We start from the raw sequence: 12555 nt of genomic DNA, 5'->3' as shown, positions 1-12555 counted from the left end.
GGGTTAATTTCTATGATAGGGTTAGGGTTAGGGTAAATCTCTATGGATAGGGTTAGGCTTAGTCTCTGGATAGGGTTAGGGTTAGTCTCTATGGATAGGGTTAGGGTTAGTCTCTACGGATATGGTAAGGGTTAGGGTTAGTCTCTATGGACAGGGTTAGGGTTAGTCTCTATGGATAGGGTTAGTCTCTATGGATAGGGTTAGGGTTAGTCTCTATGGATAGGGTTAGGGTTAGTCTCTATGGATAGGGTTAGGGTTAGTCTCTATGGATAGGGTTAATCTCTATGGATAGGGTTAGGGTTAGTCTCTATGGATAGGGTTAGGGTTCGTCTCTTTGGATAGGGTTAGGGTTAGTCTCTATGGATAGGGTCAGGGTTAATCTCTATGGATAGGGGTAGGGTTAGTCTCTATGGATAGGGTTAGGGTTAGTCTCTATGGATAGGGTTAGGGTTAGTCTATATGGATAGGGTTAGGGTTAGTCTCTATGGATAGGGTTAGGGTTAGGGTTAGTCTCTATGGATAGGGTTAGTCTCTACGGATAGGGTAAGGGTTAGGGTTAGTCTCTATGGATAGGGTTCGTCTCTATGGATAGGGTTAGTCTCTATGGATAGGGTTAATCTCTATGGATAGGGATAGGGTTAGGGTTAGTCTCTATGGATATGGTTAGGGTTAGTCTCTATGGATAGGGTTAGGGTTAGGGTTCATCTCTATGGATAGGGTTAGGGTTAGTCTCTATGGATAGGGTTAGGGTTCGTCTCTTTGGATAGGGTTAGGGTTAGTCTCTATGGATAGGGTCAGGGTTAATCTCTATGGATAGGGGTAGGGTTAGTCTCTATGGATAGGGTTAGGGTTAGTCTCTATGGATAGGGTTAGGGTTAGTCTATATGGATAGGGTTAGGGTTAGTCTCTATGGATAGGGTTAGGGTTAGGGTTAGTCTCTATGGATAGGGTTAGTCTCTACGGATAGGGTAAGGGTTAGGGTTAGTCTCTATGGATAGGGTTCGTCTCTATGGATAGGGTTAGTCTCTATGGATAGGGTTAATCTCTATGGATAGGGTTAGGGTTAGGGTTAGTCTCTATGGATATGGTTAGGGTTAGTCTCTATGGATAGGGTTAGGGTTAGGGTTCATCTCTATGGATAGGGTTAGGGTTAGTCTCTATGGATAGGGTTAGGGTTAGTGTCTATGATAGGGTAAGGGTTAGGGTTAGTCTCTATGGATAGGGTAAGGGTTAGGGTTAATTTCTATGATAGGGTTAGGGTTAGGGTAAATCTCTATGGATAGGGTCAGGCTTAGTCTCTGGATAGGGTTAGGGTTAGTCTCTATGGATAGGGTTAGGGTTAGTCTCTACGGATATGGTAAGGGTTAGGGTTAGTCTCTATGGACAGGGTTAGGGTTAGTCTCTATGGATAGGGTTAGTCTCTATGGATAGGGTTAGGGTTAGTCTCTATGGATAGGGGTAGTCTCTATGGATAGGGATAGTGTTAGTCTCTATGGATAGGGTTAATCTCTATGGATAGGGATATGGTTAGGGTTAGTCTCTATAGATAGGGTTAGGGTTCATCTCTATGGATAGGGTTAGGGTTAGTCTCTATGAATAGGGTTAATCTCTATGGATAGGGTTAGGGTTAGTCTCTATGGATAGGGTTATGGTCAGTCTCTATGGATAGGGTTATGGTTAGTCGTCTCTATGGATAGGGTTAGTCTCTATGGATAGGGTTAGTCTCTATGGATAGGGTTAGGGTTGATCTCTATGGATAGGGTTAATCTCTATGGATAGGGATAGGGTTAGGGTTAGTCTCTATAGATAGGGTTAGGGTTAATCTCTATGGATAGGGTTAGGGTTAGTCTCTATGGTTAGGGTTAGGGTTAGTCTCTATGGATAGGGTTATGGTCAGTCTCTATGGATAGGGTTAGGGTTAGTCTCTATGGATAGGGTTAGTCTCTATGGATAGGGTTAGGGTTGCTCTCTATGGATAGGGTTAATCTCTATGGATAGGGATAGGGTTAGGGTTAGTCTCTATAGATAGGGTTAGGGTTCATCTCTATGGATAGGGTTAGGGTTTGTCACTATGGATAGGGTTCATCTCTATGGATAGGGTTAGGGTTAGTCTCTATGGATGTGGTTAGGGTTAGTCTCTATGGATAGGGTTCGTCTCTATGTATAGGGTTAAGGTTCATCTCTATGGATAGGGTTAGGGTTCATCTCTATGGATAGGGTTAGGGTTAGTCTCTATGGATAGGGTTAGTCTCTATGGATATGGTTAGTCTCTATAAGCAGGGTTAGGGTTCATCTCTATGGATAGGGTTAGGGTTAATCTCTAGGGTTAGGGTTAGTCTCTATGGTTAGGGTTAGGGTTAGTCTCTATGGATAGGGTTATGGTCAGTCTATATGGATAGGGTTAGGGTTAGTCTCTATGGATAGGGTTAGTCTCTATGGATAGGGTTAGGGTTGATCTCTATGGATAGGGTTAGGGTTAGTCTCTATAGATAGGGTTAGGGTTCATCTCTATGGATAGGGTTAGGGTTAGTCTCTATGGATAGGGTTAGTCTCTATGGATATGGTTAGTCTCTATGAGCAGGGTTAGGGTTCATCTCTATGGATAGGGTTAGGGTTAATCTCTAGGGTTAGGGTTAGTCTCTATGGATAGGGTTAGGGTTAGTCTCTATGGATAGGGTTAGTCTCTATGAATAGGGTTAGGGTTGGTCTCTATGGATAGGGTTAGTCTCTATGGATAGGGTTAGGGTTAGTCTCTATGGATAGGGTTAATCTCTATGGATAGGGTTAGGGTTAGTCTCTATGGATGTGGTTAGGGTTAGTCTCTATGGATAGGGTTAGGGTTAATCTCTATGGATAGGGTTAGGGTTAGTCTCTATGGTTTGGGTTAGGGCTAGTCTCTATGGATAGGGTTAGGGTTAGTCTCTATGGATAGGGTTATGGTCAGTCTCTATGGATAGGGTTAGGGTTAGTCTCTATGGATAGGGTTAGGATTGATCTCTATGGATAGGGTTAATCTCTATGGATAGGGATAGGGTTAGGGTTAGTCTCTATAGATAGGGTTAGGGTTCATCTCTATGGATAGGGTTAGGGTTAGTCTCTATAGATAGGGTTAGGGTTCATCTCTATGGATAGGGTTAGGGTTAGTCTCTATGGATAGGGTTCATCTCTATTGATAGGGTTAGGGTTAGTCTATATGGATAATGGTTAGGGTTAGTCTCTATGGATAGGGTTAGGGTTAGTCTCTATGGATAGGGTTAGTCTCTATGGATATGGTTAGTCTCTATGAGCAGGGTTAGGGTTCATCTCTATGGATAGGGTTAGGGTTAATCTCTAGGGTTAGGGTTAGTCTCTATGGATAGGGTTAGGGTTAGTCTCTATGATATGGTTCGTCTCTATGAATAGGGTTAGGGTTAGTCTCTATGGATAGGGTTAGTCTCTATGGATAGGGTTAGGGTTAGTCTCTATGGATAGGGTTAGGGTAAGTCTCTATGGATAGGGTTCATCTCTATGGATAGGGTTAGGGTTAGTCTCTATGGATGTGGTTAGGGTTAGTCTCTATGGATAGGGTTAGGGTTAATCTCTATGGATAGGGTTAGGGTTAGTCTCTATGGATAGGGTTAGTCTCTATGTATAGGGTTAGGGTTAATCTCTATGTATAGGGTTAGGGTTAGTCTCTATGGATAGGGTTAGTCTCTATGGATATGGTTAGTCTCTATGAGCAGGGTTAGGGTTCATGGTTAGGGTTAGGGTTAGGGTTAGTCTCTATGGATAGGGTTAGGGTTAATCTCTATGGATAGGGTTAGGGTTAGTCTCTATGGATAGGGTTAGTCTCTATGTACAGGGTTAGGGTTCATCTCTATGGATAGGGTTAGGGTTAATATCTAGGGTTAGGGTTAGGGTTAGTCTCTATGGATAGGGTTAGTCTCTATGGATATGGTTAGTCTCTATGAGCAGGGTTAGGGTTCATCTCTATGGATAGGGTTAGGGTTCATCTCTAGGGTTAGGGTTAGTCTCCATGGTTAGGGTTAGGGTTAGTCTCTATGGATAGGGTTATGGTCAGTCTCTATGGATAGGGTTAGGGTTAGTCTCTATGGATAGGGTTAGTCTCTATGGATAGGGTTAGGGTTGCTCTCTATGGATAGGGTTAATCTCTTTGGATAGGGATAGGGTTAGGGTTAGTCTCTATAGATAGGGTTAGGGTTCATCTCTATGGATAGGGTTAGGGTTTGTCACTATGGATAGGGTTCATCTCTATGGATAGGGTTAGGGTTAGTCTCTATGGATGTGGTTAGGGTTAGTCTCTATGGATAGGGTTAGGGTTAATCTCTATGGATAGGGTTAGGGTTAGTCTCTATGGATAGGGTTCGTCTCTATGTATAGGGTTAAGGTTCATCTCTATGGATAGGGTTAGGGTTCATCTCTATGGATAGGGTTAGGGTTAGTCTCTATGGATAGGGTTAGTCTCTATGGATATGGTTAGTCTCTATAAGCAGGGTTAGGGTTCATCTCTATGGATAGGGTTAGGGTTAATCTCTAGGGTTAGGGTTAGTCTCTATGGTTAGGGTTAGGGTTAGTCTCTATGGATAGGGTTATGGTCAGTCTCTATGGATAGGGTTAGGGTTAGTCTCTATGGATAGGGTTAGTCTCTATGGATAGGGTTAGGGTTAATCTCTATCGATAGGGATAGGGTTAGGGTTAGTCTCTATAGATAGGGTTAGGGTTCATCTCTATGGATAGGGTTAGGGTTAGTCTCTATGGATAGGGTTAGTCTCTATGGATATGGTTAGTCTCTATGAGCAGGGTTAGGGTTCATCTCTATGGATAGGGTTAGGGTTCATCTCTAGGGTTAGGTTAGTCTCTATGGATAGGGTTAGGGTTAGTCTCTATGGATAGGGTTAGTCTCTATGGACAGGGTTAGGGTTCGTCTCTATGGATAGGGTTAGTCTCTATGAATAGGGTTAGGGTTGGTCTCTATGGATAGGGTTAGTCTCTATGGATAGGGTTAGGGTTAGTCTCTATGGATAGGGTTCATCTCTATGTATAGGGTTAGGGTTAGTCTCTATGGATGTGGTTAGGGTTAGTCTCTATGGATAGGGTTAGGGTTAATCTCTATGGATAGGGTTAGGGTTAGTCTCTATGGTTTGGGTTAGGGCTAGTCTCTATGGATAGGGTTAGGGTTAGTCTCTATGGATAGGGTTATGGTCAGTCTCTATGGATAGGGTTAGGGTTAGTCTCTATGGATAGGGTTAGGATTGATCTCTATGGATAGGGTTAATCTCTATGGATAGGGATAGGGTTAGGGTTAGTCTCTATAGATAGGGTTAGGGTTCATCTCTATGGATAGGGTTAGGGTTAGTCTCTATGGATAGGGTTCATCTCTATTGATAGGGTTAGGGTTAGTCTATATGGATATGGTTAGGGTTAGTCTCTATGGATAGGGTTAGGGTTAGTCTCTATGGATAGGGTTAGTCTCTATGGATATGGTTAGTCTCTATGAGCAGGGTTAGGGTTCATCTCTATGGATAGGGTTAGGGTTAATCTCTAGGGTTAGGGTTAGTCTCTATGGATAGGGTTAGGGTTAGTCTCTATGGATATGGTTTGTCTCTATGAATAGGGTTAGGGTTAGTCTCTATGGATAGGGTTAGTCTCTATGGATATGGTTAGGGTTAGTCTCTATGGATAGGGTTAGGGTTAGTCTCTATGGATAGGGTTCATCTCTATGGATAGGGTTAGGGTTAGTCTCTATGGGTGTGGTTAGAGTTAGTCTCTATGGATAGGGTTAGGGTTAATCTCTATGGATAGGGTTAGGGTTAGTCTCTATGGATAGGGTTAGTCTCTATGGATAGGGTTAGTCTCTATGTATAGGGTTAGGGTTAATCTCTATGTATAGGGTTAGGGTTAGTCTCTATGGATAGGGTTAGTCCCTATGGATATGGTTAGTCTCTATGAGCAGGGTTAGGGTTCATGGTTAGGGTTAGGGTTAGGGTTAGTCTCTATGGATAGGGTTAGGGTTAATCTCTATGGATAGGGTTAGGGTTAGTCTCTATGGATAGGGTTAGTCTCTATGTACAGGGTTAGGGTTCATCTCTATGGATAGGGTTAGGGTTAATATCTAGGGTTAGGGTTAGGGTTAGTCTCTATGGATAGGGTTAGTCTCTATGGATATGGTTAGTCTCTATGAGCAGGGTTAGGGTTCATCTCTATGGATAGGGTTAGGGTTAATCTCTAGGGTTAGGGTTAGTCTCTATGGATAGGGTTAGGGTTAGTCTCTATGGATAGGGTTATGGTCAGTCTCTATGGATAGGGTTAGGGTTAGTCTCTATGGATAGGGTTAGTCTCTATGGATAGGGTCAGGGTTGATCTCTATGGATAGGGTTAATCTCTATGGATAGGGATAGGGTTAGGGTTAGTCTCTATAGATAGGGTTAGGGTTAGGGTTCATCTCTATGGATAGGGTTAGGGTTAGTCTCTATGGATAGGGTTAGGGTTAGTCTCTATGGATAGGGTTAGGGTTAGTCTCTATGGATAGGGTTAGGGTTAGTCTCTATGGATAGGGTTCACCTCTATGGATAGGGTTAGGGTTAGTCTCTATGGATATGGTTAGGGTTAGTCTCTATGGATAGGGTTAGGGTTAGTCTCTATGGATAGGGTTAGTCTCTATGTATAGGGTTAAGGTTCATCTCTATGGATAGGGTTAGGGTTAATCTCTAGGGTTAGGGTTAGGGTTAGTCTCTATGGATAGGGTTAGTCTCTATGGATATGGTTAGTCTCTATGAGCAGGGTTAGGGTTCATCTCTATGGATAGGGTTAGGGTTAATCTCTAGGGTTAGGGTTAGTCTCTATGGATAGGGTTAGGGTTAGTCTCTATGGATAGGGTTAGTCTCTATGGATATGGTTAGTCTCTATGAGCAGGGTTAGGGTTCATCTCTATGGATAGGGTTAGGGTTCATCTCTAGGGTTAGGGTTAGTCTCTATGGATAGGGTTAGGGTTAGTCTCTATGGATAGGGTTGGTCTCTATGGATAGGGTTAGGGTTAGTCTCTATGGATAGGGTTAGTCTCTATGAATAGGGTTAGGGTTGGTCTCTATGGATAGGGTTAGTCTCTATGGATAGGGTTAGGGTTAGTCTCTATGGATAGGGTTCATCTCTATGGATAGGGTTAGGGTTAGTCTCTATGGATGTGGTTAGGGTTAGTCTCTATGGATAGGGTTAGGGTTAATCTCTATGGATAGGGTTAGGGTTAGTCTCTATGGTTTGGGTTAGGGCTAGTCTCTATGGATAGGGTTAGGGTTAGTCTCTATGGATAGGGTTATGGTCAGTCTCTATGGATAGGGTTAGGGTTAGTCTCTATGGATAGGGTTAGGATTGATCTCTATGGATAGGGTTAATCTCTATGGATAGGGATAGGGTTAGGGTTAGTCTCTATAGATAGGGTTAGGGTTCAACTCTATGGATAGGGTTAGGGTTAGTCTCTATGGATAGGGTTCATCTCTATTGATAGGGTTAGGGTTAGTCTATATGGATATGGTTAGGGTTAGTCTCTATGGATAGGGTTAGTCTCTATGGATATGGTTAGTCTCTATGAGCAGGGTTAGGGTTCATCTCTATGGATAGGGTTAGGGTTAATCTCTAGGGTTAGGGTTAGTCTCTATGTATAGGGTTAAGGTTCATCTCTATGGATAGGGTTAGGGTTAATCTCTAGGGTTAGGGTTAGTCTCTATGGATAGGGTTAGCCTCTATGGATATGGTTAGTCTCTATGAGCAGGGTTAGGGTTCATCTCTATGGATAGGGTTAGGGTTAATCTCTAGGGTTAGGGTTAGTCTCTATGGATAGGGTTAGGGTTAGTCTCTATGGATATGGTTAGGGTTAGTCTCTATGGATAGGGTTAGGGTTAGTCTCTATGGATAGGGTTCATCTCTATGGATAGGGCTAGGGTTAGTCTCTATTTATGTGGTAAGGGTTAGTCTCTATGGATAGGGTTAGGGTTAATCTCTATGGATAGGGTTAGGGTTAGTCTCTATGGATAGGGTTAGTCTCTATGGATAGGGTTAAGGTTCATCTCTATGGATAGGGTTAGGGTTAATATCTAGGGTTAGGGTTAGGGTTAGTCTCTATGGATAGGGTTAGTCTCTATGGATATGGTTAGTCTCTATGAATAGGGTTAGGGTTAGTCTCTATGGATAGGGCTAGTCTCTATGGATAGGGTTAGGGTTAGTCTCTATGGATGTGGTTAGGGTTAGTCTCTATGGATAGGGTTAGGGTTCATCTCTATGGATAGGGTTAGTCTCTATGAATAGGGTTAGGGTTCATCTCTATGGATAGGGTTAGGGTTAATATCTAGGGTTAGGGTTAGTCTCTATGGATAGGGTTAGTCTCTATTGATATGGTTAGTCTCTATGAGCAGGGTTAGGGTTCATCTCTATGGATAGGGTTAGGGTTAATCTCTAGGGTTAGGGTTAGGGTTAGTCTCTATGGATAGGGTTAGGGTTAGTCTCTATGGATAGGGTTATGGTCAGTCTCTATGGATAGGGTTAGGGTTAGTCTGTATGGATAGGGTTAGTCTCTATGGATATGGTTAGGGTTGATCTCTATGGATAGGGTTAATCTCTATGGATATGGATAGGGTTCGGGTTAGTCTCTATAGATAGGGTTAGGGTTAGGGTTCATCTCTATGGATAGGGTTAGGGTTAGTCTCTGTGGATAGGGTTAGGGTTAGTCTCTATGGATAGGGTTAGGGTTAGTCTCTATGGATAGGGTTAGTCTCTATGGATAGGGTTAGGGTTAGTCTCTATGGATAGGGTTAGGGTTAGTCTCTATGGATATGGTTAGGGTTAGTCTCTATGGATATGGTTAGGGTTAGTCTCTATGGATAGGGTTAGTCTCTATGTATAGGGTTAAGGTTCATCTCTATGGATAGGGTTAGGGTTAATCTCTAGGGTTAGGGTTGGTCTCTATGGATAGGGTTAAGGTTCATCTCTATGGATAGGGTTAGGGTTAATATCTAGGGTTAGGGTTAGGGTTAGTCTCTATGGATAGGGTTAGGGTTAGTCTCTATGGATATGGTTAGGGTTAGTCTCTATGGATAGGGTTAGGGTTAGTCTCTATGGATAGGGTTCATCTCTATGGATAGGGCTAGGGTTAGTCTCTATTTATGTGGTTAGGGTTAGTCTCTATGGATAGGGTTAGGGTTAATCTCTATGGATAGGGTTAGGGTTAGTCTCTATGGATAGGGTTAGTCTCTATGTATAGGGTTAAGGTTCATCTCTATGGATAGGGTTAGGGTTAATATCGAGGGTTAGGGTTAGGGTTAGTCTCTATGGATAGGGTTAGTCTCTATGGATATGGTTAGTCTCTATGAGCAGGGTTAGGGTTCATCTCTATGGATATGGTTAGGGTTCATCTCTAGGGTTAGGGTTAGGGTTAGTCTCTATGGATAGGGTTAGGCTTAGTCTCTATGGATAGGGTTAGTCTCTATGAATAGGGTTATGGTTAATCTCTAGGGTTAGGGTTAGGGTTAGTCTCTATGGATAGGGTTAGGGTTAGTCTCTATGGATAGGGTTAGTCTCTATGAATAGGGTTAGGGTTAGTCTCTATGGATAGGGTTAGTCTCTATGGATAGGGTTAGGAGTAGTCTCTATGGATAGGGTTAGTCTCTATGGATAGGGTTCGGGTTAGTCTCTATGGATAGGGTTAGGGTTAGTCACTATGGATAGGGTTCATCTCTATGGATAGGGTTATGGTTAGTCTCTATGGATATGGTTAGGGTTAGTCTCTATGGATAGGGATAGGGTTAGTCTCTATGTATAGAGTTAAGGTTCATCTCTATGGATAGGGTTATGGTTAATCTCTCGGGTTAGGGTTAGGGTTAGTCTCTATGGATAGGGTTAGTCTCTATGGATATGGTTAGGGTTAGTCTCTATGGATAGGGTTAGGGTTAGTCTCTATGAATAGGGTTAGGGTTAGTCTCTATGGATAGGGTTAGTCTCTATGGGTAGGGTTAGGGTTAGTCTCTATGGACAGGGTTAGTCTCTATGAATAGGGTTAGGGTCCATCTCTATGGATAGGGTTAGGGTTAATCTCTAGGGTTAGGGTTAGTCTCTATGGATAGGGTTAGGGTTAGTCTCTATGGATAGGGTTAGGGTTAGTCTCTATGAATAGGGTTAGGGTTAGTCTCTATGGATAGGGTTAGTCTCTATGGTTAGGGTTAGTCTCTATGGACAGGGTTAGTCTCTATGAATAGGGTTAGGGTTAGTCTCTATGGATAGGGTTAGTCTCTATGGATAGGGTTAGGGTTAGTCTCTATGGATAGGGTTAGTCTCTATGGATAGGGTTAGGGTTAGTCTCGATGGATAGGGTTAGGGTTAGTCTCTATGGATATGGTTAGGGTTAGTCTCTATGGATATGGTTAGGGTTAGTCTCTATGGATAGGGTTAGTCTCTATGTATAGGGTTAAGGTTCATCTCTATGGATAGGGTTAGGGTTAATCTCTAGGGTTAGGGTTAGGGTTAGTCTCTATGGATAGGGTTAGCCTCTATGGATATGGTTAGTCTCTATGAGCAGGGTTAGGGTTCATCTCTATGGATAGGGTTAGGGTTAATCTCTAGGGTTAGGGTTAGTCTCTATGGATAGGGTTAGGGTTAGTCTCTATGGATATGGTTAGGGTTAGTCTCTATGGATAGGGTTAGGGTTAGTCTCTATGGATAGGGTTCATCTCTATGGATAGGGCTAGGGTTAGTCTCTATTTATGTGGTTAGGGTTAGTCTCTATGGATAAGGTTAGGGTTAATCTCTATGGATAGGGTTAGGGTTAGTCTCTATGGATAGGGTTAGTCTCTATGGATAGGGTTAAGGTTCATCTCTATGGATAGGGTTAGGGTTAATATCTAGGGTTAGGGTTAGGGTTAGTCTCTATGGATAGGGTTAGGGTTAGTCTCTATGGATAGGGTTAGTCTCTATGGATATGGTTAGTCTCTATGAATAGGGTTAGGGTTAGTCTCTATGGATAGGGCTAGTCTCTATGGATAGGGTTAGGGTTAGTCTCTGTGGATGTGGTTAGGGTTAGTCTCTATGGATAGGGTTAGGGTTAATCTCTATGGATAGGGTTAGTCTCTATGAATAGGGTTAGGGTTCATCTCTATGGATAGGGTTAGGGTTAATATCTAGGGTTAGGGTTAGTCTCTATGGATAGGGTTAGTCTCTATTGATATGGTTAGTCTCTATGAGCAGGGTTAGGGTTCATCTCTATGGATAGGGTTAGGGTTAATCTCTAGGGTTAGGGTTAGGGTTAGTCTCTATGGATAGGGTTAGGGTTAGTCTCTATGGATAGGGTTATGGTCAGTCTCTATGGATAGGGTTAGGGTTAGTCTGTATGGATAGGGTTAGTCTCTATGGATATGGTTAGGGTTGATCTCTATGGATAGGGTTAATCTCTATGGATATGGATAGGGTTCGGGTTAGTCTCTATAGATAGGGTTAGGGTTAGGGTTCATCTCTATGGATAGGGTTAGGGTTAGTCTCTATGGATAGGGTTAGTCTCTATGGATAGTGTTAGGGTTAGTCTCTGTGGATAGGGTTAGGGTTAGTCTCTATGGATAGGGTTAGGGTTAGTCTCTATGGATAGGGTTAGTCTCTATGGATAGGGTTAGGGTTAGTCTCGATGGATAGGGTTAGGGTTAGTCTCTATGGATATGGTTAGGGTTAGTCTCTATGGATATGGTTAGGGTTAGTCTCTATGGATAGGGTTAGTCTCTATGTATAGGGTTAAGGTTCATCTCTATGGATAGGGTTAGGGTTAATCTCTAGGGTTAGGGTTGGTCTCTATGGATAGGGTTAAGGTTCATCTCTATGGATAGGGTTAGGGTTAATATCTAGGGTTAGGGTTAGGGTTAGTCTCTATGGATAGGGTTAGGGTTAGTCTCTATGGATATGGTTAGGGTTAGTCTCTATGGATAGGGTTAGGGTTAGTCTCTATGGATAGGGTTCATCTCTATGGATAGGGCTAGGGTTAGTCTCTATTTATGTGGTTAGGGTTAGTCTCTATGGATAGGGTTAGGGTTAATCTCTATGGATAGGGTTAGGGTTAGTCTCTATGGATAGGGTTAGTCTCTATGTATAGGGTTAAGGTTCATCTCTATGGATAGGGTTAGGGTTAATATCGAGGGTTAGGGTTAGGGTTAGTCTCTATGGATAGGGTTAGTCTCTATGGATATGGTTAGTCTCTATGAGCAGGGTTAGGGTTCATCTCTATGGATATGGTTAGGGTTCATCTCTAGGGTTAGGGTTAGGGTTAGTCTCTATGGATAGGGTTAGGCTTAGTCTCTATGGATAGGGTTAGTCTCTATGAATAGGGTTATGGTTAATCTCTAGGGTTAGGGTTAGGGTTAGTCTCTATGGATAGGGTTAGGGTTAGTCTCTATGGATAGGGTTAGTCTCTATGAATAGGGTTAGGGTTAGTCTCTATGGATAGGGTTAGTCTCTATGGATAGGGTTAGGAGTAGTCTCTATGGATAGGGTTAGTCTCTATGGATAGGGTTCGGGTTAGTCTCTATGGATAGG

Source organism: Oncorhynchus kisutch, linkage group LG17 (genome assembly GCF_002021735.2).
Source record: "Oncorhynchus kisutch isolate 150728-3 linkage group LG17, Okis_V2, whole genome shotgun sequence".
Lineage (NCBI taxonomy): Eukaryota > Metazoa > Chordata > Actinopteri > Salmoniformes > Salmonidae > Oncorhynchus > Oncorhynchus kisutch.
Note: the sequence above shows the minus strand (reverse complement) of the source record.